At 34.0% G+C, this 27,323-nt stretch overlaps 1 protein-coding gene across 11 annotated transcripts in view; it reads left to right on the forward strand.

Annotated features, from left to right (window-relative positions):
- The window catches only part of LOC141398095 (uncharacterized), a 373,354-nt gene that overhangs the window by 306,270 nt on the left and 39,761 nt on the right, over positions 1 to 27,323 (forward strand). For 8 of the 11 annotated variants that reach the window (XM_073975314.1, XM_073975315.1, XM_073975312.1 and 5 more), the window contains one exon: positions 25,460 to 25,613. The exons of 1 other annotated variant lie outside the window; for it this stretch is intronic. The gene's annotated coding sequence lies outside the window, so the exon portion shown is untranslated. The remainder of the gene's footprint in view (positions 1 to 25,459; positions 25,614 to 27,323) is intronic. 2 more of the 11 variants (XM_073975311.1, XM_073975320.1) reach the window with 1 other exon arrangement.

Below are 27,323 nucleotides of genomic sequence, written 5' to 3' on the forward strand. Positions count from 1 at the left end.
AAATACTTTTAAAAATACTTTTAAAAATTCCCCAAAAATAAATTTAAAAATCCACGATACGTTTCCCCAAAAAAAAAATTTAAATAAAAATGAATTTTCATATACACGAAAATTTTCCCCAAAAATACTCTTAAAAATTCACCCAAAAAGATTTTGAAAAATCTACGTCAGTTTCCCCAAAAATACTTTTAAAAGTACACGACCAGCTTTTCCAAAAATGCTTTCAAAAATCCCCTATCAGTTTCCTTAAAAATACATTTAAAAATCCACGATCGGTTTCTTCAAAAAAAATTTAAAAATCTATCCCCAAAAATAAAAATGCTTTTTAATATCCACGAAAATTTTCCCCAAAATTACTTTTAAAAATCCACGATCAGCTTCCCCAAAAATACTTTTAAAAATCCACGATCAGCTTCCCCAAAAATACTTTTAAAAATCCACGATCAGCTTCCCCAAAAATACTTTTAAAAATCCACGATCAGCTGCCCAAAAAATACTTTTAAAAATCCACGATACTTTTTTTTAAAAAATACTTTTAAAAATCCACGATCAATTTTCTCAAAAATACTTTTAAAAATCCACGATCAATTTTCTCAAAAATACTTTTAAAAATCCACGATAAATTTTCTCAAAAATACTTTTAAAAATCCACGATAAATTTTCTCAAAAATACTTTTAAAAATCCACGACCAATTTTCTCAAAAATACTTTTAAAAATCCACGATCAATTTTCTCAAAAATACTTTTAAAAACCCACGATCAATTTTCTCAAAAATTCTTTTAAAAATCCACGATCAATTTTCTCAAAAATACTTTTAAAAATCCAAGATCAATTTTCTCAAAAATACTTTTAAAAATCCACGATCAATTTTCTCAAAAATACTTTTAAAAATCCACGATCAATTTTCTCAAAAATACTTTTAAAAATCCACGATCAATTTTCTCAAAAATACTTTTAAAAATCCACGATCAATTTTCTCAAAAATACTTTTAAAAATCCACGATCAATTTTCTCAAAAATACTTTTAAAAATCCACGATCAATTTTCTCAAAAATACTTTTAAAAATCCACGATAAATTCTCTCAAAAATACTTTTAAAAATCCACGATCAATTTGCTCAAAAATACTTTTAAAAATCCACCATCAGTTGCCTAAAAAATACATTTAAAAATTCACGATCAGTTGCCTAGAAATTTCTTTTTCAAATTCACGACCAGTTTCTCAAAAAAATGCTTTCAAAAATCCACGATAAGTTTCTCCAAATCTACTTTTAAAAATCCACGATCAGTATCCCCAAAAAAACTTTTATAAATCCACGACAATTTTCGCCAAAAATACTTTTAAAAATCCACGATCAGTTTCTCCAAAAAAAAAACTTTTATAAATCCACGACAAGTTTCGCCAAAAATACTTTTAAAAATCCACGAAAATTTTCGCCAAAAATACTTTTAAAAAACCCCGATCAATATCGCCAAAAATACTTTTAAAAATCCACGATCACTTTCCCCAAAAATACTTTTAAAAATTCACGATCAGTTCCCACAAAAATATTTTTAAAAATGCACCATCAGTTGCCTAAAAAATACATTTAAAAATTCACGATCAGTTGCCTAGAAATTTATTTTTAAAATTCACTGCCAGTTTCTCAAAAAAAATGTTTTCAAAAATTTACGACAAGTTTCTCAAAAAAATACTTTCAAAAATCCACGATCACTTGGTTGCCCAAAAACTACGATCAGTTTCTCAGAATCAAGTCTAGTCTTCAAAGCCCACCTTCAGTCGCTCAGAATCTAGTCTTTAAAACCCAAGATCAGTTGCTCAGAATCTGGTCTTCAAAAACCACGAAAAATACTTTTAAAAAACCCCGATCAATTTCGCCAAAAATACTTTTAAAAATCCACGATCACTTTCCCCAAAAATACTTTTAAAAATTCACGATCAGTTTCCACAAAAATATTTTTAAAAATGCACCATCAGTTGCCTAAAAAATACATTTAAAAATTCACGATCAGTTGCCTAGAAATTTCCTTTTAAAATTCACGACCAGTTTCTCAAAAAAATGCTATCAAAAATTTACAATAAGTTTCTCAAAAAATACTTTTAAAAATCCACGATCACTTGGTTGCCCAAAAACTACGATCAGTTTCTCAGAATCAAGTCTAGTCTTCAAAGTCCACCTTAAGTCTTCAAATAGGTTTTTCCAATTTTTTCCTTCCAAAAAGTCATGCTTAAATACGTATACATATTTTAAATTTTTTATTAATATCATAGAAGAAAAAGATGTATTCTTGAACTCTAAATCCTTATGAATTGTATCCAAAAATTTGTAATATTATTTGAAATAAATGAAATGAATGAAATGAAAGTCCACCTTCAGTCGCTCAGAATCTAGTCTTTAAAACCCAAGATCAGTAGCTCAGAATCTGGTCTTCAATAATTACGATCAGTTGCTCAGAATCTGATCTTCAATAATTACGATCAGTTGCTCAGAATCTAGTCTCCAAAAACCACGATCAGTTGCTCAGAATCTAGTCTTAAAAAAACATAATCAGTTGCTCAGAATCTAGTCTTCAAAATCCACGATCAGTTGCTCAGAATCTATTCTTCAAAAACCACGATCAGTTGCTCAGAATCAAGTCTAGTCTTTAAAAACTACGATTAGTTTCTCAGAATCAAGTCTAGTCTTTAAAAACCACGATTAGTTTCTCAGAATCAAGTCTAATCTTCAAAAACCACGTTCAGTCGCTCAGAATCTAGTCTAGTCTTCAAAAACCACGTTCAGTCGCCCAGAATCTAGTCATTAAACCCCACAATCACTTGCTCAGAATCTAGTCTTCAAAAATCACGTTCAGTCGCTCAGAATCTAGTCTCTAAACCCCACGATCAGTTGCTCAGAATCTAGCCTTTAAACCCAACGATCAGTTGCTCAGAATCTAGTCTTCAAAAACCACGATCAGTATCAAGTCTAGTCTTTAAAAACTACGATTAGTTTCTCAGAATCAAGTCTAGTCATCAAAAACCACGATCAATTGCTCAGAATCAAGTCTAGTCTTTAAAAACCACGATTAGTTTCTCAGAATCAAGTCTACTCTTCAAAAGCCGCGTTCAGTCGCTCAGAATCTAGTCTAGTCTGCAAAAACCACGTTCAGTCGCTCAGAATCTAGTCTTTAAACCCCACGATCAGTTGCTTAGAATCTAGTCTTCAAAAACCACGATCCGTTGCTGAGAATCTAGCCTTCAAAAACCACGATCGGTTGCTCAGAATCTAGTCTTCAAAAACACGATCAGTTGCTCAGAATCTAGTCTTCAAAGGCCACGATCAGTTGCTCAGAATCTACTCTTCAAAATCCACGATCAGTTACTTAGAATCTAGTCTTCAAAATCCACGATCAGTTACTCAGAATCTAGTCTAGTCTTCAAAAACCACGATCAGTTGCTCATAATCATGACTTGTCTTCAAAAACCACGATCAGTTGCTCATAATCATGACTTGTCTTCAAAAACCACGATCAGCTGCTCAGAATCTAGTCCTTTAACCACAGTTTGTTAGGCTGAATTCCATTGTTATGGGCCCATCCTGACAATTGTACCAGAATACCTTGTACCTTTTTTTCTGGACCTTGATGTATGCATGCTGAGATTTACTTATATTTGTTTAATTTAATTGTGTCCTAATTTATCCATTTTATAAAGGTGAAAACAGTTAGTAGGCCATTGCATTACAGACTTGGAAGGTTAGTTAATCTGTCCATCAGCTGATAATCCTCTTCAATATCCATTAACTAACATTTAAAATATAAATATTTAGAAAAATCGAGTAAAAAACATTAAATATTTTTCTGGTATTCAGTTTCGAAGGAGATGGGAGACAACCACATCCTCTCTTCCCCTAACAAAATTGAGATTATATCGAGTTTTATTGTCATATATCTCGTCAATATCAAATTAATTATGATTGCGTGTTACACATTAATACATTGTTTTAATTATCCACTTCAAAATTGGACATTAAAGTCACATGCCATTACAATTTTCAATTTATTTTTTAATAATTATATGACTGAAACGGATAGTTAAAACACCAACAAGGTCAGATGTAAACATATACAACTTGTTGACATTTGACCACCAGGTAACAGGTAAACTATTGATTGTGCGATAATGTCATAACTTTGATGATAATACTCTGAATCGTTGTAAATTATGACGAAGGGTATTCGTGATCCGTTTTATGGAGTCACAGACAAATGTGCCGCCGCCACATTTTTATTGTTTTAGTTTTTTAATGAATTTTCCCCAACCACACACATACTTGTTTACTTACAATGATGTTATTATTTAAGTCGTTGGCGGTAATTTTTACAGAAAATCACGTAAAAGCATTTATCGCATTTTGTTCGTTAGAGTAGTTGTACAAAACCGGCTAATGCATAAAAAATAATTATACACATTTTTGTACAAAATGTTGTTTTTTTTTTTTTAATTTGAAGAGGAAATTCCATAAATTAATTATGTAAACACGTACATAGTTGATATTCCGCACTTAAGGATTTGAATCTTTATTAGACTATAAAATAACTTATCACTCATAAATCAGTCATTGTTAGATATAAAGCTTTTATCAGAATGTAAAACTAAAGAGTGTCGTAAGTGTTATTGGAAATGGAAAATTTCGCCCATTACCTTATTAAAAGTTAATTTATATTGCTTTTGCGAAATTCCCTCTCCGGGTGACAATAAAGCGGATCTACGGTTTTTGCACCGAAATAGTTTTCCATCGCCCATAGTTGTCATCCATGCATAAACTTTGTTAATTAGCATTTGTTTACTTATAATTTTGTATTATTGTTATTATTTTGAAACACATAAATAGTTCAAACATGATTCAGTTTGTATTATTTATTATTTTATTTAACTATGACATCAAACTTGGTTCCAATTCTTGTTAATGTGGTTTTTAATATTTTTTAAATACAACCAAGTTTGAGTCACTCATATTTCAAGTCTAAATATATTAAGTTTGTCACTACGTTTGTAACAACTCGAAAAAATCATTGTAGACCCCACAAACTATATATATTCTTGATCAGCGTGCAATTCTACGTCCATATAGCCATGTCCGTCCGTCCGTCCGTCTGTCCGTCTGTGGAAATCACTCTAGCGTCCGAACGGATTGACGTAGGTGGATGAAATTTTGGGAAAATCTATTATATGTACGTAGGACTTTTGGTATTGAAAGCGGAATTTTTAAGATATTTGTCCCATTTAACCACCGAATTGGTTGTAATTTGGTATTTTGTGCCTCCAGAGACCAGAAAACATTCCTACCAAAGTTGGTTTATATAGGTCCACGTTTTGGTATAGCCCCCATATAACGCCCCATATAAAGTACGCGTCATTTTAATATATTTTGAATGTATTAGTCCCATTTGACAACAGAATCGGTTGTAACTTTGTATTTTGTGTTTCCAGAGGCTAAGAAACATTTCTACCATAAAACGTTTATATAGGTCCACATTTTGATATAGCCCCATAGGACGATATCTCCCGATTTTCGGTATTTTGAAGGTTTCGGCCTCATTATCACACCGAGGTGGCTGAAATTTGGTATTTAGTGTTCGTTGGGGGTATGAAACTTTCCCCCAGAAATTTGTAGGTATAGGTTCACGCTATCATATAGCCCCCATAGAACGGTACCTTCCGATTTTCGGTATTTTGAAGGTTGTGGCCACAGTAATCCACCGAAATGACTGAAAATTGTGGTGGAGGGTAAAAAAAGTTCGGCCCGACCGAACTTAACACTTTTCTTACTTGTTATAATTACAAAATCATTCCTACAACGTCCATAGGTTCTAGCAAGTTTTTTTATTAGCTACATTTTTGTTTCCTTGAATTTTTAACTTTTCGGTATCTAAGGACCAGAACCCAAGAAAAAATGATAAGATATAGACTTTTTAAAAGTTTATATTTTTACTAATTTTCTCGTTAAGAGTTAAGCTTGATGATCGAAATTTTTTTGCAAGTGAAAAAGGTCACCAAATTATGTGACCTGATTTCGCTGTTAGTTGAGCAGCTCTTCAGTCATATCGACTGCGGAATGGCTTCTCTGTTAAAACTATTAGGTTTTTCAAATGCAAATGTGTTTTTATACAACCACGGATATTTGGCCGTTGAATTGTATTTTCTTCATGACAAACACTTTTTTGCGCTGCCTTTGAAGTTATGAGTTTGGCTTTGAACGCTAACACGCTGTGACAACATTTTTTTCATATGTTTTTTATTTTTTGAAATTTTGCCTGTTAGTGCGAAGATCATTTTTAATGATTTTTATTAATTTTCTCGTTTAGAGTTAAGCTTGATGTTCGAAATTTGTACCTTTAAAGACCGTCCCAGAAAGTTCGTATGTTCTAGAAAGTTATTAATTAATTTATATCATGTTTGTCGTTTGCTTGAAATTTGAACGGTTTGGTATCCCAAGGAAACATTATAAAAAATGTACAAGGACGATTTTTAAGATTTATTGAATTTGTTGTTCCATCCAACGCAGCTACAACTCTGCCTAAGGGAGTAAATCAAGATTTGCAAGATATGAGGCTAACAAAAATGTCAAAGTTGTAACGTGGTTTTCTCGTCGGCAAGGGTAAGTCTAGTCGCGTCAAGGGTCTCCATAAGGACCCCCTAAACCCTACGAAATAAAATACTAGTTTTACTCATTCTAGGGGTTCAATCAGATGTTTATTGATCTAAATACTAGTATGTTCTAATTCAATGAAATGTAATATTGATAGGCTTGAGAATACTTGTAGTAAGGTGGGTGAGTGGTAAGAGTAACTAGCTGCTAGGTGTGTTCGGGAATGGTGATGTTGATTTATGTTTTAGTATTGACGATGCTCGTTATTGACGAACTGTGTTGATTATCGGGCCTGATTATTATCGGATTTTGCGCTGGTCGTGGAGACGAAGCTGATTGGCACTCGGGTTATACGATTTAACGATGATCGGGAACGTGATGATTGCTGATCATTCGGTTGACGATGATATGATGGAATGCGGAAACTCGGCTGACGATGGTCGTGAACCCAGCGATGATAATCGGGAACGACTGTATGATGGAGTTCGGCAACAACGAAACTGGGTGAGGAGGATACGATTCGGTGGTGATCGAGAACGGGTTGAATGACGATCGGGTTTTATGATGATCGGGAACGTGTTGCTTGATGATTCCAGGAACTCGACTGCCGACGTTTGGATACGTTGTTTGTAATACTAGCTAACACTGCCGCTACGATCTTGTACAAACTTCTAGGTATTACTAAGAACAGGGAACCGAGGTTGCTGTGAGGGACAATATACCAAAGTTTCTGTATAAGACGGGAAGCCGAAGCTTCCGTGTGAGACAGAAAGCCGAAGTCTCCGTGTAGGTCGGAAAGTCGAAACCTCTGTGTGGGACAGGAAACCAAAGTCTCTGTGTTGAACAGGAAACCGAAGTCTCTGTGTGGGACAGTAAACAAAATTCACTGTGTGCAATGTATTAATGGGACAGCCACAACGGGTAGTCCCTTCCAAAATTTGTAAACGCAACCCGCCACCCAGGTATGCCTTGGTGGATATATGTTTGGGTGGAAACAAATTATATGTTTGGGTGCAAACAAATACAAACCCAAAACCAAAAAAAAAAAACACATGGACCATTGGGCGCTTACTGACAGCAAGGAAGCGTAAAGTTCAATGTAAAACACATTGAAAAAATGTATGCCCACTTGCTCTCAGTAAGCGCTCACTGGCCATTTCTAACATATACACACATTTATGAATGGTGGTTTATTCAAAGGCATAGAAATACCAAACAAAAGCAACAACACACACATAGGTACATAAAAAATTCCAAAGAAATTGTACATAACATAAAAACTGAATGAAATAATTTATGAAAAGTCATACTTTTAAAAAGAAAAAATTATATTTTAATTTCCAAAATTGTCAGGCTTAATCCCATAGTCGTTGTTTTAATATTTTATTAAAACAACTTTAATTTATTAGTGCCAAGGGGTAAGGGAGGGAGGGCTATAGTTTCAGATCTCGCCACAGATCTTCATCAGTTCACTTGTTTCTTGCTTTGCAACAAGAAACTTGTTATACCCAAGTGTCAATTGCTCGCTCAAATAGATACGTATCCAAAGAAACACTCTGATCGAGAATTTCTTTGGCACGACCTAAACTCGAACAACTGCACTTGTAAGCAAAACCAAATCTTTCCAACTGCTATGCGTTCCTTGAGTTTCAACGAAAAAACACATAACGAGTTTGTTGGTATTGCTAACAACAGCAATAAACCAATCTGAAACACATTGAAATGTATGCTCACCTACTGTCAGTAAGCGCTCACTGGCTATCTCAAACATATACACACATTTATAAATGGTGGTGGTTTATTGAAAGGCATAAAAAAAGCAAAAGAAACGACAGATACATAGGTACATAAAAAATTCCAAAGAAATACATAACAGGCTTTAAAAAAGAAAAACTGTATTAAACAATTTATAAAAAGTCGCACTTTAAAAAAGAGAAAATTATATAGAAAGATCGTTGAACGCTTCTCTTTAGTTGTGAAATAAAACACATTTTCCTCAAAGTTGAAATCATCAGTGGTAAATCGGCATCTAGAATCAAATGATTATATAATATAATAAATAGGTACATCCATATTTCAAATATACAGTCCAATAAAATATTTCCATTAACCTTTTTGATTCAATTATAAATTTGCAATTAGAAAATGTATTGGGCTTTTAATTTACTAAAAAGCACCATTTCTTTAAGAAAACACAAAACACTGATTTATTCACTCACTTTACCGTCTTTACTCAACGATTTTATTTAGAACACTGAAAAAAATAGAACAACATAATTAATACTATTTTTATACCCTCAGCCTTTAGGCTAGAAAGGGTATATGCACTTTAATACAACCAAAAATGTGTCTCATCGAAATAACGGTTTTAGACCCCAAGTATGTTTAGACGAAATTCGTTTCAGACAATTTGGAATCGATTTAGCAATGTCTGCCGGTCTGTCTGTCTAGCCGGTGCGCACGATAACTCTCGAACGGATCAACCGATTCTAACCAAATTTTGGGTATCGTAATATTTTGTCCAAACTTAGTTTAAATTCGAAGATGGGCCATATCGGTCCACTCCTTCGGGTACCTCCTCCACGAAAGTTCAAAATTTTTCTGAAAAATGCTGTGAACAATAACTCTCGATGGAAGCAATCGATTTGGTCCAAACTATGCACATCGTATTATTCCTTCCAGATATAGATCGTGTTCTCCTTTGGAAACCTCCCACACAAAATTTGGATAAAGTGAAGTTTAAGAGTTCTTCTCGGATCATTTAGAATTTTGTTAGTAACTTGTCCTCCCTTTACGACGGTAAATCTTTTTTCTTGTGCAAGTCCATACTTCCTGAGATATTGGCCTAAGAGCTCCAAGAAGACGGCACCAACCAAAATGGCAAATCCGCAAGATAATTCTCGCAGAGAGTTTCTGATTGGTACAGACTTTGTACATCGTATTATTTCATCCATTCATGTATCAAGTTAGAATATGGACAATATCGGTCCACTCTTCTGGGTACCGCCCACACAAAATTAGGAAAAAATGAAGTGAAATTATGTTTGGATCCAAACATATATTTGTTTGCAATCAGTCCCAAACAAATATTTGTTTGGATATACATATTTCTGCATGTAGAATATAATTAAAAGAACACATTAGAAAAATAAATTTTTTAAAAAATATTTGTAATTGTGCTATTTTTGCTGATGCCTTTACTTTAGGGACAACAAATTGCAAAGTTTGCCTGACGTTGGCATGGAGTTAAAAACATTAATTTTTATCCATTACTTTTAGCTAAAAATTATTAAATATTTTAAACATACATGTTAAAAGCAAATCAATAAAAAAAAATTGTTGAAATTAGTTTTAAGCGATTTTAAGCTAAATCAGCCATGATTTTAAGTAGATACGTTGTGGAGTGCCGACAACTGGGTAATAGTTGCCGACTATTGACACGAACTAATTAAATATTTTAAATATTTACTTCCTTTTTAAGCAAACTCAATAGAAATGTTTATAATAACCTAGAAATTTATAAAAAAACAAGTAAAAAAGTATCAGTCGGCTTTGCCGACAGAGATATACCCTCAGCCTGTGTATATTAAAACAATTTTTTCCCAAAAAACGCATGTATTTAGGAATTTTGGGCGTTTAACTGACAAAAATGTTGATTAGGATTAGAGATCAAAAGTTTTGCGAAGGAGATACTAAAAAGAATGGATCTCCAGCCACTACATATGGTACCATAGTGGTTTTTTACAACTTCAGGGATGTTTGCTCAAGAAGTATGGACTTGCCCCTGAAACAACTTTTACCATCGCAATTGAGGCAGCCAATGCAAGTTGCTTCAACAAAAACCAAAGTGATTCGAAAGCAGGTCTTAAAGTGAACATGTTTCCGACATTTTGTGGGGGAGGTACCGGATGGAGTGGACAAATATAGTCCATATTTGAACCTTATCTATATCTGGTAGATATATTAGGATGTGTAAAGTATGGTCCAATTCGGCCACTCTCTTCAAGAGTTTATCGTACGCACAATTTTTCCGAACATTTTTGAACTTTTGTGGGGGAGGTACCTGAAGGAGTGGACCGATATGGCTTATCTTCGAACTTAAACTATGTTTGGACAAAATATTACTAAGGCCAAACTTTGGACCGAATCGGCAGACCTGTTCGAGAGTTATTTTGCCCTCCAACCTCCTCACACGGTGTCATAGGGGTTTTTTCCAACTTTCAGGCTATTTTCTCAGGAAGTATGGACTTGCCCCTGATGAAACTTATACCGTCGTATGGAGGGCAGTGAATACAAGTTGCTAAAGCAAAAATCAAAGCGATTCGAGAGATGGTCCTAAACTGAACTTTTCCAAATTTTTGTGTGGGAGGTACCCGACGGAGTGGACCGATTGAGTCCATATTAAAACCTGATCTAAGTGTGGTACACGCTCCACGAAGGGCAAAGTATGGACCAAATCGGTTACTCCTTTCAAGAGTTATCGTGCGCACAAATTTTCCGAACATTTTCGAACTTTTGTGGGGGAGGTACCGGAATGATTGGACCGATATAGCTCATCTTCGAACTTAAACTAAGTTTGGGCAAAATATTACGAAAGCCAAAATTTGAACCGAATCGGTTCATCCGTTCGAGAGTTATCGTGCGCTCCAGCCAGCCAGACAGACAGACAGACGGACGGACATTGCTCAATCGACTCCAAATTGTCTGAAACACATTTCGTCCAAACATACTTGGGGTCTAAAACCATTATTTCGATGAGGCACATTTTGCCCGTATGAAAGTGTATATGGGCAAAACTGCCAATTATTTCATATTCCATTTCCAAAAAATTGAATTTTTTCTTTTCGCGCTACATTAACGATTTTTGGTACATAGGTTAAGAAAAAATTTCCCAGTACAAATCCGCTCGCGAGCAAATTTTTGGTTGTTGCGGACCAATGTTATCGCGGTTTTACTTCTGCTTTTAAGAAAAAATTATTATAAACACGCTAATTATTTTATTGAGCACAATTGTCACTAAAAAGTTATCACGAAGTGACGTCATTAAGTAGATTGCATAATACTTGTAAAATGTTTCTCAGCATTCGCGGAATTTACAAAAAATTAACAAAATTTTAAATGTAATCCGAATTTTTTGAAAAAATAGCTCCATATACCCGTCAAAAATTACAAAAAAGTAACAGTTTTAAATAAAGACTTCACGGGGAATCAAATGAGACCAAACCTATAATCATCGGGATAGTAGTTAGGATATTATAGCCAAAATAAGCACATATTTGTGTTACAAAAAACTAATTTTGGTTTGGAATAATAGTTTTCACACGCATTCTAGAGTCGAAAATATTGGAAAAATTCTATAAGAGTACTTCTTTTATTTTTCTTGAAACTCCCAAGAAAATGGGTGGATTTTGCTTTATCTACATTCACATAGAAGGTTTCCCATTGAGGAAAGTTATCGGGTTGTTGAAATAAATCATTAGACTTCTTAAACGGAAACAGAGTTCAAATAAACCGCTTTAACTTATATGCATTATTAAAATATGTGTAAATCGCGTAATTATCAAAATCGTTTTGTCCGCATGTGATTTTCATGTACAGCAAGACCATATCTTTTAATTTGTATATATTTTTCGAAATATAATTTGGACGCTCAGATGTAGCATCGGCTGCATCTTAGCATTAAAAAACCTATAAAACATCGCTAATTTTCCCAAAGTTCATACAATTTCGTTCCGCATCCGGTTTTAGTGTCACCACGAAAATCTGCATCGATATATACCTATTTCAAGGCAATCAGTCAGGAACCGTGGATGTAGCATCACACACTATTTTTGGGATAAAATGAATGTAGTTCCCTTATCAGTGAAGTTTTTAAATCTTTGTTTCCGCAAAAAGGAAGATCCTGCACTAGTTTTTTCATAGCAGTGCAAGCTGCCGACAGAATACGCGATAAAATGCGCTATATTTTCAAAAACAATATTAGGTAATTTTCCTACCTTGGAATTTCTCGTATCTCGCGTTTTAGTAGATGGAATTTCACGAGTATTGATTTATTAGATCCGCAACGTAAAAATCAAAAATTTGCAATCAAGTACGAGTAAATCGAATGCCAATTGTAAAAATTAGGCCCGAAAAATATGATTTTTAGAAATTTGTTCACACAAAATTTTCGTATTTGGATACAGATTTCTCTGAAGCTGTGTAGGCTACATTCACGACACATATATCAAATAAATCAGAATCGTGAGTTCTTCATTCCTATATATGATTTTTTGAAAAACCTGTTTGCGGAACGAAATTATAAGAAAATTTCCAAAAACACTTAAAATCTGGCTTCAAAATGTCAGCATCATTTAATGGTAGACGCAGATCAAATTTTGAGAAGTTATACACTAGTGAGATGATCCTTATTTAGTTGCCTTCTACTTTTACTTTAACGGGAAAATCGTAAAAAGTGTGGTTTAATCACAAATCGAGAGAAAACAAAAAAAGACACATTGGCTTCAACCCATTTTTACCCATTTTTTAACATAAATATAGCCACAGCTTCCACGCAAATCAACTTTGAAACCCAATATTTTTTGCCAAGTCTAAAAACATTTCATTTTATCCAAAAGCATTTAAATTGTACAATATACAACCACTATTCGCGAGTTATAAAGGGGTAAACCTTGGCTTCAACGATGTTAAATTTTCAATAATATTGCCCATATACCCTCGTTAGCATAAATGCTGAGGGTATAAAAACGAATTCATAAACTATTGTCCTTTCAAATATTTAAGAAAAAATGTAAAGTTTGCATTTTTTTCTTTATTCAAATATAACATGCCGACTATTGGAAAATATCATCCCGGAAATGGTGCCGACTACTGGTATTTCACTAATATTGCAATTTTTGTATATTGGACAGAAATAATTTAAAAAATTGTTTATATAATCTAAAACTACACAAAATTGCGAATCATAACAACTTAAATTCAATTTGTTTGGACATTTAGACTCGGAAGTATATAAGACTGAAGATAACAAAATCCTTAACCCATATCGTACCGAGACAAATTTTTTATTTATTTTTTAAAAACAAAGCACTTTTTAGGTTAATTAGGACCCACTGATGTCAAAAATCAACTAAAAAAATTTTTCCGATTTTTCGTTTTCCCGTTCGAAATTTCGAACACAGGCTCTTAAGCTATATGTATGGAAGTAAAATAAAATTGATTTATTTGCCGTTTTATTGATTTATTTCACAATTTTTGTATGAAAAAATGGTTGAAGATTGGTATTGAGACTTCTTTGGACCTATAAAACTTTTCCCCGAAATGTCCACGTTTCGGATAGCCCCCCATAGAACGGTACCGCCCGATTCTCGGGAGATTTCAAGGATATAGCTGCATTATCCTACAGAAATGGCTGTAAATTAATACATATTTAGTTTTTTTTTTGAGGCTACTTAACTTTCCTCCAGAAATTTGTCAGCATAGGTCCACGTTTTATATAGCCTCCGTTGAATGGTACCTAACGATTTTAGGGTATTTCAGGATTTTAGCCGCACTATCCTTTTGAAATGGCTGAAATTTAGTATTTAGTCTTTTTTAGTATTTGTTTTTAGTATTTTTCCCCGCAATTTGTCAGTAAATTGCCACGTTTTGATATACCCATCGTTATATAGGTTAAGTACAAGCGTTCGAAATTCCGAACAGTCAACTTTTCACATCTGTAAAGTCGCGCTTGCGCATGTAAATCATGCTCTCTATATTTTGTGAAACGGCTACATATATTGGCAATAATTCCCTATGATTACTTTTTTAATTTCATTTTTTATAATTAATTTAAAAAGTATCCAAAAATATAGGTTTCAAAAATGTACCCTTAACATCGAAGGCGAGGGGTGGTTTTCAAGGGAACAATTTTTTTTATTTGCTCACAGATTAGACTTTATATATATACCAAAACTTGTTTAAAATTTAACCTTTTTCATCCATAAATATTTTTTTGAAAACAAGTGATTTTACTGTTCGAAAAATCGAACACCAAGTACATAATGGGTTAAAGTGTCGACTGTTGGTGCACTTACCCTACTATTACTAAAAAAAATAGTCAAAAATATAAATATTTTCTTCAGTCGTCTCCAAGCAGTTGTGACGAAAACATTAAAATGCAATTATCTCAAAACTGAAAATGGCGTATGGAACACTTAAGCGTGACACCGACGTAGTGTCTGCCTTTTTAGTTTTATATCAAGATACAGCGTTTGAATACGGTAAATTTGTTTTATGTTGCACAGTGCAAATAAAAAAGAAAGGCATTAAATTATAATAAATTGTCAAAAATGTTCATATGATATTCTTCGGTTAGCACTAACTATTGGTCTGTTCCAGTACTGCAAGAATCTACTAATTTTTATAACTTTTTTCGATAACATAAAGAAAAACATGTTATCGTAGTAAAAAGTAGTAGCAGTAGCTTCTTGCAGGTTCTGGAACAGAGCATATGCAAACGTAGTTTTGAAAGTGTCGTTCGTGTGAATTGCATAATTTTAACTAAACTGGTAAGATAAAAAATTCAAATTATAACATACACACATGAACACATTATAGATACATTTTTAAGCTATTATAGATACATACATTTAAGCTATTAACAAATTTCTCTGAAAGTGTAGATACCACTCTCGAAAGAAATTGGGACTTTTTACTATCCCCATTAACTGCCCATCCCATTTCGAAGAAGAAAACAAAACAATCCAGTCAGTCTGCCAATAAAGTGGTTGCAGTTTTATGCAAATTTTTGTGCGAATGCTTTTTTAACGGCTTTTACTCATTCCGAGCGTATTCACAACTTGGACCACGAATAAAATGCACAAAAGAAAATACCATAAAAACAGAAAGCCAACTAAAATATTCCGATAACTGTGAACCGAATGGTTAACCGCAATTGCATAAAAAGATGGGATTGTTTTGTTGTTGTTGTTGCTGAGGTATTGGAATATTTTGAATAGCTTTGGCTTAGTGTTGAAGTGTTCTTACACATACACACACACCAAAATAAACAAAAAGCTAAAACAAAATAATTATGACCAAGTATTTGGCACAAAACAATTGAGATAAAGTCAACAGCCAAAGCAGCAGCAACCAGCTTTACCATCAAATTTCAATTCCAAAGGAAAGGAATGTTGCTACAATAATCAGACACACATGAATTGCCGTTGCCATAGTTTTTTTAAAGATACATTCCGTGCTGCTGTAATGTACGAATTTAGCGTACACAAAAAAAAGCACAGATAATTTTTAGAGCCATGCAAGATAAGGCCATGAAATTTCGATCACTTAAAATGTTGGTTTCTGACGGTGTATCATTCCCTCTGGTTAATGATTTCCCCTTTAGTTTGGTTCAAATTTATGTTCAAATCGCAACTGCTTCCCCCATTTTTCCTATAACAACTGCGACGACGACGATGACTACGATAGCGCGTCAGTTATGGTTCAACAATTTGTGGCGACCGAAAAATAAAAAATTGTTCACATTTTTATGGTCAACAGCGAAGCGGCTTTTTACAATTATGTGGAAGTGTTTTAAAAATAAACTTCACAAAAAAACTGTTTGTTTTTTGCCTGACGGCCTGCCTGCTGTTAATTGAACTTGGCTGTTTTATGAATTTCTGGTTAAATTCAGTTCAAGTTTTTGGTTATTTGAAAAAAAAAACTAACAACAACAATAAGCAAAATAATGCCGCATTTATTTGCGCGCATATTTTTTTATCTCTTGTTGGTTGTTTAAGTTTGAATATGATGATGGTGGCGGTGCCACGATAAAACGCCAGCCAGTGTGTACAACAACTTGGCCGAAACCACCAACCAACCAAGCTAACACTGCATTTGTGTGTAGGCCGTCCTAAAGTGCGCACTCATAGTAATGTGTGATCGTAAATAGACAAAAAGATTGTACAAATCGTTCATTCAGTATGTTGCTGCTTTTTACATAAAACCCAGAAACGACGTTTACACATTGTTGTTAACAAAAACAGTGTTGCCATGGATATCTTAATCAACGTCTGATGGTAAGAATCTAAACCTAAGAATAGTGCTTCGTTACCATAGAACCCTCCTTCATGAGAATATCAAAAGTGTGTATTGGGTCAATGTTATATTCCATATTGAAATATCTTAAAGGGTGTGGCCAAATTCGTTAATACAGCAACCAAATATATTTATATCTAAGAGGCCACGCGTTTTTTTTATATCTAAGAGGCCACGCGTTTTGGATCCAAACATATTATATGTTTGCTGCAGTTTTTAACATAAATTTTCTGCGTGTATTCTTGATCAGCATAAAATTTTAAGTCGATTCAACCATTTCCGTCTGTTGAAATCAAGATACAGCTCGCAATATTTAAGATAGAGGTTCATAATTTGGTTTAGAACTTTCTATTACTCCTAAGATGTCAAAACTTTCCTTCATTGTCTGCTTAATAAAACCGCATTGGTACAGACCCCAGTCCGCGTTGCTGGCCCGTCCGGGACATTCCTGAACATTTCTTGAAAATTAGGTTCAGTAGTTTGGGCAAAATAATGCATTCTTTGTGCAAATATGTATAACGTTTTTTTAAAAATATCGCATTTCAGTAGTTTTTGCAGAAAATATTTAAATTGAAAATTGGAAAAAGTGGGCGTGGTAAACTTTTCTTTCTGTAAAACCTAAGTTTTATTTTTATTCATAAAAATAAGGCGTTTTTTATGCATACTATTTTCACCGGGGGCCACCCCTATACATACCCCAAAATTTTCAGGAAAAATGGTTCAGTAATTTTGTAGGTGTAACATATTTTAAAAGTGAGTGTGGTCAAGCCTTTGCACAGTGCGAAATATGAGCACTTTAGCGGAACTTTACTAATAACTTTTAAAGTAAAGGGCGTAGATTCTTAAAATTTTGCAAAAATGTTTCTTATATTAGTGGATATTGTGGGGCTCAAATTGGGCCACATAGGCCCGCGGTTTCCGTAGCGTTCATGTAACGGCTGCTGTCGTTTTTACGTTTTACATTAATTTTTCAATCGATTTTGCTGCAAATTGGTATATTGAGTTTTCAGCGGATAGAAAACTTATGTACAAAATACCATTGAATGGTACAGGTCGATGGGACATATTTAAATGTTACAGACACATTTTCCAACGTATTTGGTTGTATTTTGGCATTTTATGTTCTTCGTAGATAGAAAACTTCTGTGAGAAATATTAACATCGTAGGTACGCGTTTTTGGTATAGCCCCCATATGACGGGTTCCCTCATATTAGGTATTTTAAATGTTGAAGACAAAAATTGCAACAGATTTTGATGAAATGTAAATTTTAAGATGTTAGCGAATAAATATTCTCCTCACATAAAAGATGTCAACATTGGTCCACTTCTGGGTGAAGCCCCACAACCCTACACATCCATTAAGGAGTAAATGTCAATAACTTTTTGTTTTCATTTGTAGCTATAATGTTTATTGGTCTATTTAGCAGGTCTGTACCACTAATTTTATTAATAATGTCTCTCAGATTAAGGTCAGGTTGGAACTGCATTACATTTTTAACGTATATTGGTACTTGTACCACAGCATCCAAAAATGTTGCACTATATATAAATCACCAACATTCCGAAATCATTTTAAAAAACTTGAATTTCTCCGAAGACCGCACGTTACCGCAGCTGTTTTATGGCTTTGCGAAAAGAGGAGACCCCAATCTTTCAGATCATATATATCTTAAAACGTGAATGTACGGGAAACACTTTTGAAATATCCACGGAAAAAAAAAAAAAAAATTATTTTGAAAAATTCAAAAAAGCACTTCTTTCCGATTAAAATTGCACAAAACAATAACAGTTTTTGCATTTTTTTTAAGAGTAAACTATTATAATAGTTTTGTAAAATATTAAGAAAAATAAATCATGGCATACTGACCTACCATTTGTCCGCGCCACGCTATTTTTTAATGAATCCAAATTATATTTTTTAGAAAAAAAAAATATGAAACGAAAGTGCAACTTCAAGTGCATTTTTAAGTCGTTTCGCGGAGTAAATCGCCAAACTGAGTATGGGTCATTTGCAGTGGAGTACTTAGCTAACGAATTCAATTAAAATTTAATTAATTTTATGTACTTTCAAAATCCCTTAAAGTTCCACTAAACTTCCCATATTTCGCATTGTGCTTTGGGTCCTAAAAAAGTGGGTAAGGTCGGAGACACAACCAACCAATTGTCTCGCAAATAATTAACTTCCAAATAGATACATTAGTAATTATTGTAAATATATCATTTTTATAAAATAGGGTATAGGAGAAGTTCCCCACCCCTTCCGAAATTCAACAAAATTTGTAGCCTATTTTAACCGGGAAAATTGAAAAAAACGGGGCGTAAAGACGGGTTATAGCGAACATTTCACAGAAAGAATTATAAAAATCAGTCCAGCCGTTCTCAACTGACGTCATTGCCAACGAACGACATTTGATTTTTATTTATATATGTAGATATATAGTCCGGTCAAAATAGACATGCGTATAAGGGGGAAATAGCAACAATTCCCACAAAGCTGAATTTTGGTGTCTATGTGTTAGACACTTCCGTAAGCTTTCAAACGATATCCACTTTGCAGTACTCGGTTCAGTAAAACCGGGTCTAACCCGGTTTTTAAATTTGGCCTTTCGGGTCGAATAACCGGCGAACCGGATCCGCAACCGTTGAAAATTATACATTTCCGTAATCAGCGCAACAAACCCTACCTTCGGACAAAACTTGAAAAAAATCGGAGAGTTTTCGTTGGGGTCGTTCCCGTTGGGCTTTCGATTACACATGTGGGTTAAATGGGCTATTTTTGCATAAAATGACTCTAACATTGAATAACTCTACTAAACACGCTCCGATTTTGTTGGACATTTTTTAAGAAGATAGGTATAATTTCGCTCTTCAAGAAAATATATATTTTTTTTGGGGACTTCGCTTATTTTAGCCGGTTCGTCTGAATATGTGCATATTTTCCTTATAAGTGCATAAAAATCATGTGTTTTTTAGAACAGCTATACCTCAAGAATGGTTCCTTCTAGGAAAAAAATTATAAAGGTCAAACTTGTAGATAATTTTTCTGTCTACAATATTTACTTTAGTCACTTTTTGATTAGATCAACCTTTATCAAAAAATAAATTCGAAAACCTAAAAACCCCTAAAATTTGACCTTGCACCCCGAATATATTTTTTTGCACACATGGGATCGATGGGGACTTTTAGGACGTTGCTTCTAATGGCAAACTCTAGCTCTCCACCAAAATTCAGCTCTGTGGGAATTTTTGCTATTTCAATGTCTATTTTGACCGGACTAATAGCATTTTTAACGAAATAGAGTATAGGGGAAGAACCTAGCCCGTTCCAAAATTCAACTAAATTTGTATCCTATTTTAACCTGTACATTCCCTGGCAATTTCAGGAAAATCGGTTAAGTAGTTTTTGTAGAAATTATAAAAATTGAAAAAAGTGGGCGTGGTCATATTTTCTTCGCATAAAAACCCATGTCGGGATATGGCGCACATTTTACAGACAAAAATTATCAACTTGATTTTTATTTATGAAGATATGTTTAGATACATACATATATTTGTTTGGGACTGGTTGCAAACAAATATATGTTTGCAACATTTTTTAACATATCTCAATTTCATTTGTTTGAGTACCAACATATTTTTTATGGGTGGAGAGAGGATTTTTGTCGAAGAGAGTAACAACAGGGCTCCCGCGGCTTCGGAATACTGTTTTATAATAAAGAAATGTGTGTATGGTGTAATAGAAGACGCAGAGGCGAAGACGGGATGGTAAAAAAGTTTGGTTTTGCTTTGGTGGTGTGTATGCCAAACGAGTGTGTTTCGTGCGTATATTTTATACCCTCCACCATACGATGGGGGGTATACTAAGTTTGTCATTCCGTTTGTAACTACTCGAAATAATCATTGTAGACCCCACAAACTATATATATTCTTGATCAGCGTGCAATTCTACATCGATATAGCCATGTCAATCCGTCTGTGGAAATCACTCTAGCTTCCGAACGGATTGAAGTAGGTGGATGAAATTTTGGTAAAATCTATTATATGTATTTTGCTATTGAAAGCGGGCTATGTAGGTCCACGTTTTCGTATAGCCCCCATACAAAGTGACGCGTCGTCGTTTTAAGGAAATTTTAGGATATTATTCCCATTTGACCACCGAATTGGTTGTAATTTAGTATTTTGTGCCTCCAGAGGCTAAAAAATATTTCTACCAAATATTGTTTATATAAGTCCACGTTTTGGTATAGCCCCCATATAACGCCCCATATATAGTACGCGCCACTTTAAGATATTTCGAATGTATTAGTCTCATTTGACCAAAGAATCGGTTGTAAGTTTGTATTTTGTGTCTCCAGAGGCTAAATAACATTTCTACCAAATTTGGTTTATATAGGCCCACGCTTTGGTAGAGCCCCCATACAACGCCCCATATATAGTACACGCCACTTTAAGATATTTCGAATGTATTAGTCCCATTTGACCACAGAATCGGTTGTAAGTTTGTATTTTGTGTTTCCACAGGTTAAGAAATATTTCTGATATAAAATGTTTATATAGGTCCAGGTTTTGATATAGACCCCATAGGACGATATCTCCGATTTTCGGTATTTTGAAGGTTTAAGCCTCAATATTCCGCCGAAATGGCTGAAATTTGGTATTTAGTCTTCGTTGGGTGTATAAAACTTTTCCCCGGGAAATTTGTAGGTATAGGACCACGCCTTCATATAGCCTCCATTGGACGGTACATCCCGATTTTCGGTATTTTGAAGGTTGTGGCCTCAATATTCCACCGAAATGGCTGAAATTTGGTTGTTACTCTTCATTTGGGGTATAACACATTCCACATGTCGATATAGGTCTATGCCTTCATATAGCCCCCATAGAACGGTACCTCCCGATTTTCGGCATTTTGAGGGTTGTGGGCTTAATATTCCACCGAAATGACTGAAATTTGGTGGTTAGTCTTCACTTGTGGTATAAAACATTCCATATGAAATTTGTCGGTATAGGTCACACGCCCTCATATATATCTTCCAATTTTCGGCATTTTTGAAAGTTTTAGCTATACTATACTACCAAAATACCTGAAATTTGATATTTCGTCCTGTTTAGGGATGCAAAACTTTCTTTCAGAAATTTATCTGTATCGGTCCACGCTTTAATGTACACCCCCATGTAACGGTACATCCCAATTTTCGGTGTTTTGAAGGTTTTAGCCTCATTATTCCACCTACAAAAATTTCCCTCAGAAATTTGAAGTTATACGTGCATGTTTTGGGGGGAACCCCATAGAACGGTATATCCCAATTTTCGGTATATATAAGGTTTTAGCCTCATTATAACACGGAATAGTCTTCGTTGAGGGTATACAAATTTTCACCTGGAATTTGTCGGTATAGGTCCATGTCTTCATATAGCCAGCCCCCATAGAACGGTACCTCCCGATTTTCTACATATAGCTCGTTCTCCACCAAAATAGCTGATATTTGGTATTAAGTTTTTGATAGAGGTATGAAACATTCCAGCCGAAATGTGCCGGTATATGTCGACGTCCTCAAATACCCCCATAGGGCCGTACCTTCCGATTTACGGTATTTTGAAAGTTGTGGCCTCAATATACCACCGATATGACTGAAATTTAGTATTTAAATTGCCATGGGTGTATAAAATATTGCAGAAGAGAATTATCAGTATAAGCCCTTTTCTTCAAATAACCCCATAGAAGCGTACTTTTCGATTTTCGGTATTTTAAGGTTGTGTCATCAATATCCCATCGAAACGGATGGAATTTAATATTTAATCTCCTTTGGTGGTATAAAACTTCCCACCTGAAAATTTCCTGTATTGTTCCATGTTTTTATATACCCCCCATAGAAAGATCCCTTCCAATTTTCGGTATTTTGAAAGATTTAGCCACAATATTCAATAGGAATAACTGCAATTTGGTATTTAGTCTTCTTAACATTTTATACAGCCTCAATAGAACGGCGCTGGTTTAGGTCTAGTCGGTTTTGCCAAATTTTATGTATTTCGCTCAATTCGGAAAATTGTAAATATTGGTCCATGTTTTGGAAAGAACAAAAATGTCGCGCCATATTACTGTTTTGAAGATAGTATTATCAGTTGAGATATATGTACTACTCCTGCAATAAAAGGAAGAGTTTAGTACTTTCATAAACGAAATAAAACTAATTGTTCCCAATCACTTCATTACAGTGGGTAAAAAGTTCGGCCTGGCCGAACTTAACGCTTTTCTTACTTGTTTTCTTTTTAAAAGTGTGACTTTTTATAAATTATTCCATTCAGTTTTTCTTTTATTAAAGTCTGTTATGTATTTCTTTGGCATTTTTTGTGTACCTATGTATCTGTTGTTGCTTTTCTGCATACATTTGAGAGAGAGAGATCAAGTGAGCATACATTTCAATGTGTTTTACATTGAAATGTACACTCCCATGCTTTTGGGTTTGTATTTATATTATATCTAAACACATATTTGTTTGCACCCAAACATAAAATTGTTTGCACCCAAACAAATATTTGTTTGCACCCAAACATAAATTTGTTGGCAGGACCCAAAACATATTTTATGTTTGGGACTGGTTGCAAACAAATATATGTTTGGGACATATGTTAGAGAGGCCTTTTTTCCTCCGTGTACCAACATATTCCTATGTTAGAACATAGTTTTTATAGGTGGAGAGAGGATTTTTGTCAAAGAGCGTAACAACAGGGCTCACGCTTATTTTATAATAAGCGACCATATGTATGTATGGTGCAATAGGAAATGCAGAAGTGTTCAACGATTTTCTAATTATTAGTTTTTTATATGTTACACTACATTATTATTTACTTTTTTATAAATTATTCTATTCCGTTTTTCTATCATTTAATTTTAGTTAGAATTTTATATGTACCTATACGTCTGTTGTTCCTTTTGTGTTTGGTATTTCCATGTATTTCAATAAAAGAAACAACAATCGCATCGCCATTTATAAATTTGTCGGTTTTTTGTGCCATTTTGGGTTTGTATTTATATTACATCCAAACATATATTTGGTTGCACCCAAACATATATTTCTTCGTTAAACTCACAATTTTGCCTTAAACGGATTTCTTCTTGCACTAGTAGTTTGCGAGAAAATCGGCACTGGTGTAGTCACCCCATGTTACCATATTTCTTGGCAGGATCCAAACATATCTTATGTTAGACACTGTTACAAACATGTTCATAAATGTTTACTGCTGAGTACATTCGGGAGCTATGTTAGTTAAAGAGGCCTTTTTTCTCCGCGTACCCTCCACCATAGTATGGAGTGTATATTATTTTTTTTTTTCGTTTGTAATGCATTGAAATCAGATTGAAATTCTGAGTCTATATACATATGTTTGTCCGTCTGTCTGCGGTAATCACTCTAACATGCAGACAAATTGAGAAAGGGCGCTACAATCACATGCTTTGCTTGTATTGGATATAACTAATCCGTCCTCCCCTGACTTTAATATTTTTAAGTGGGGTACACACGATCAGTTTTGACTGTTAGTTTTGCTTAAATAATCGGTTGCTAGCCAGTGTGACCATTTCATTTTTGTCAGTTATCAGGCAACCACAAAATATTTTGGTTGCTGTACACTTTGACACTTACCGATATTTCCGAAAAATCGACAGTCAAAACTGATCGTGTGTATCCCGCTTTAATTTGGTTAATCGCCCTTTGCATCATCTGTATTGACGGCTATTGTGGTAACTTCTTCTTGTATCTCCATATCTTCATTATTCTACTGTATAATGTTTAGGAATTTCCTGTAGTATTCTTTCTATCGCATGAGACTTTGTCATCATTACTAAGGCAGTTATTTAATCTTGGTTGGCTTCCGACCTGTAACTTGCTTCCTTGGGGGTTTAGTAAAGCTAAAATAAGTTTTCCTAACCAATTTACATGCAATATGAAATTTTATCGTTAAAGAAATAATTAGGACGACTTGTATGTACTGTTCGATTTTCAGAACATTTTGTTTACACATGTCCAAATGTAAACCTGCCTGATCTCCTTTTTAATTTGTTATTGTAAGGAAATCTGTGCTCCAATCATAAATTTTGCATTGTTATTTCATTTTACTTTTATTAAAAATTCCCCTTATTATAGAAATGTGGCATCTCTTTGCCAACCATTAAACGGCATTTAAACATTTGCGCCGGCGCATTACAATTTTCTTTCTTGAACATGGAAAAGAGCTGCACGAGGTGCACTTTTAAGTTATGTGCGTTTTACAATTAATGTCAAAATATAAGTTTTAATTTTATGATTGACTTCCGCCACACTAAATATGACAGTGTGACAAGCGGCAAAGCCATTACTGTCTGTCTCCCTACATCGGGGGGTGCACATTTTGACACAAGATATTAACATTAGCGCCTTAATGCGGTTATGACTGTAAACATTGTCTGCTTTCGTTGTCTGTCTGTCCGCGTGATATTTGTAATCCGCAGTAATGATTCTTTCATGTTATATTTTTAGACAGCCACCTCCTCCTGAGTTTTTGCTACAAGTACTTAAAAGTGTTAAATACTTGTGGAGCGTGAATAAAAAATGTTTTTGGGCGGACATTTAAGAGTTCTTTGTGATTTTTGTTGTTGTAATTTTTATGAGTTTTTATATGACACTTTTAAATCTTGAACCCCGTTCATTGAGAAATGAAATTAAATTATATACCCACATTGACAACAGTTTCTTTTTTATTATTTTTTTAGGGAAAATCACTGACTATTTGGATCGTGTCTGCGATTGTGATCTGACAACATTTCCATAATGCTCGTATGGTTACCAAGTAAAAGTTGTTAAACTGTTTGGACTTCAAGTATTTGCTGTTACGAAGCTTGGTCTTACACTAATAATCTTACGTAGGTAGATATCTGATTTGTATTCATGTTTTTATTGTTGATGATGACGTGTGGTGTTGTGATTATACTCGAATGCTGGGCTGTTTTATTGTTTTATCAGCCCTGGAATAAAACAGCAGCATTTTATGTTGTCTTTTTTATCATTTAATGTGATTGCCAACAGGGTAGTAGTCTATGAACGAAATTCATTTTACCAAATCTTATCTAAACTTTTTACATTTTTGATAGCAAATATTTCTCATAGTAAATGACAAAAAAAACTGGAAAACAAATGAAATTGTTTAACCCAAGTCATTATTGAGAGATATCAACAGAAGCCTTCTCAGACAGTAAAAACATTGTTCCAGTCTCCGGAAATTGTCCTTCATTTGAAGTCGGATATACAAGAAATGTTTTTAATTGAATTCCAACTAAACAACTGCGACCTTAAAGTATTAAATGGTCATTAATTAAAAATACAGCACATAACAAAAATCTATTTTTCTAAAAATCTGAGAAAGAACAAGTCTTGCCGAATTCTTTTTGTAGCTCAAGGATAGGATACCTTCTTCTTAACGGGTATTCTTAAGGGCGTATAACTTATACAGACATTTTATACAAAACCCAAACAAACAAAAAACTCCCCACAGACGTTAGACCCCCAAGCTCTGTAAGTAATGGCTTATTGCTTATGTCTCCCAGAGTGTTTTTATTTCCTTTGTCGGTCTGATAGTTTTATTGACGGCGATTAGTTTCAAGGTAAAAGTTCAGACAACGCATAGTTTTGTTTTTATTCTTTCGTCTTCTGTGTTTTAATGCAGAGAAAATAATTTTTGTAATAACGCCTACAGTCAGATTTTTTATATAAACAATTTCTTTTTTTCTTCTTTTTAATGTGTGGTATTCAGTTTTGTCTGGTGTTTTAGTTAGTAAAACCAAACCACGCAAAACCAACTAAAAAGACATACAGATGTTTGTTATAAAAATTATTGATGTTTTTTTCTTTGTCTGTTCGACTGTCTATCGCTTACTGTATAAATGCACATAGTGTTTTATGTTTGGCCGGAACCGATTGTGTACAATTTTGGTTAAAAGCCTACAACAGAATATATTAGCTACGCATGTGAATTTCCTATAAGGAATTTAATTTGAACTTGACTGAACATATTAACGGTAATTTATGGGGGTGAATGAAATCCAATTTGTCCGTTGTTTATTAATCACACAGTGGTACTTTGGTGTAATAACTAAAACAAATACAGTCAGCGTCAAGTTTGTTAACATACACATTGATTTATAACATTCACATATAAAAGATAAATATAAAATAAAGGGTGATCCATTTAAAGGTTCCTACTTTCTTTAAAGAAAGTTGGGCGGGGCCGACTATATGATACCCTACACCACTGTGAATATGTAAAATACAAATCGGAGCTATATCCAGATCTTAACCGATTTCGATATAATTTGGCACATTTATTTCCAGACCGAATTCAGTCACACATTCCAAATATCATTGAAATCGGACTTATACGAGGGCGGTTCGGAAACTTCTTAGCCTATCAATGAAAAAGAATAGTTAGTTTTTCAAAAATATTTTTATTTTTTTTTTCAATATAATCTCCTGAAACTTCAATACACTTAGTCCAACGCTTTTCTAGCAATTCTATCCCTTGATTAAAATAGTTTTCTTCAAGGTCTTCAAAATAGTGGTTTACAACTGTAATTGCATCTT

Source organism: Musca autumnalis, unplaced genomic scaffold, assembly GCF_047663935.1.
Source record: "Musca autumnalis isolate F117 unplaced genomic scaffold, ASM4766393v1 scaffold_3, whole genome shotgun sequence".
NCBI classification, from domain to species: domain Eukaryota; kingdom Metazoa; phylum Arthropoda; class Insecta; order Diptera; family Muscidae; genus Musca; species Musca autumnalis.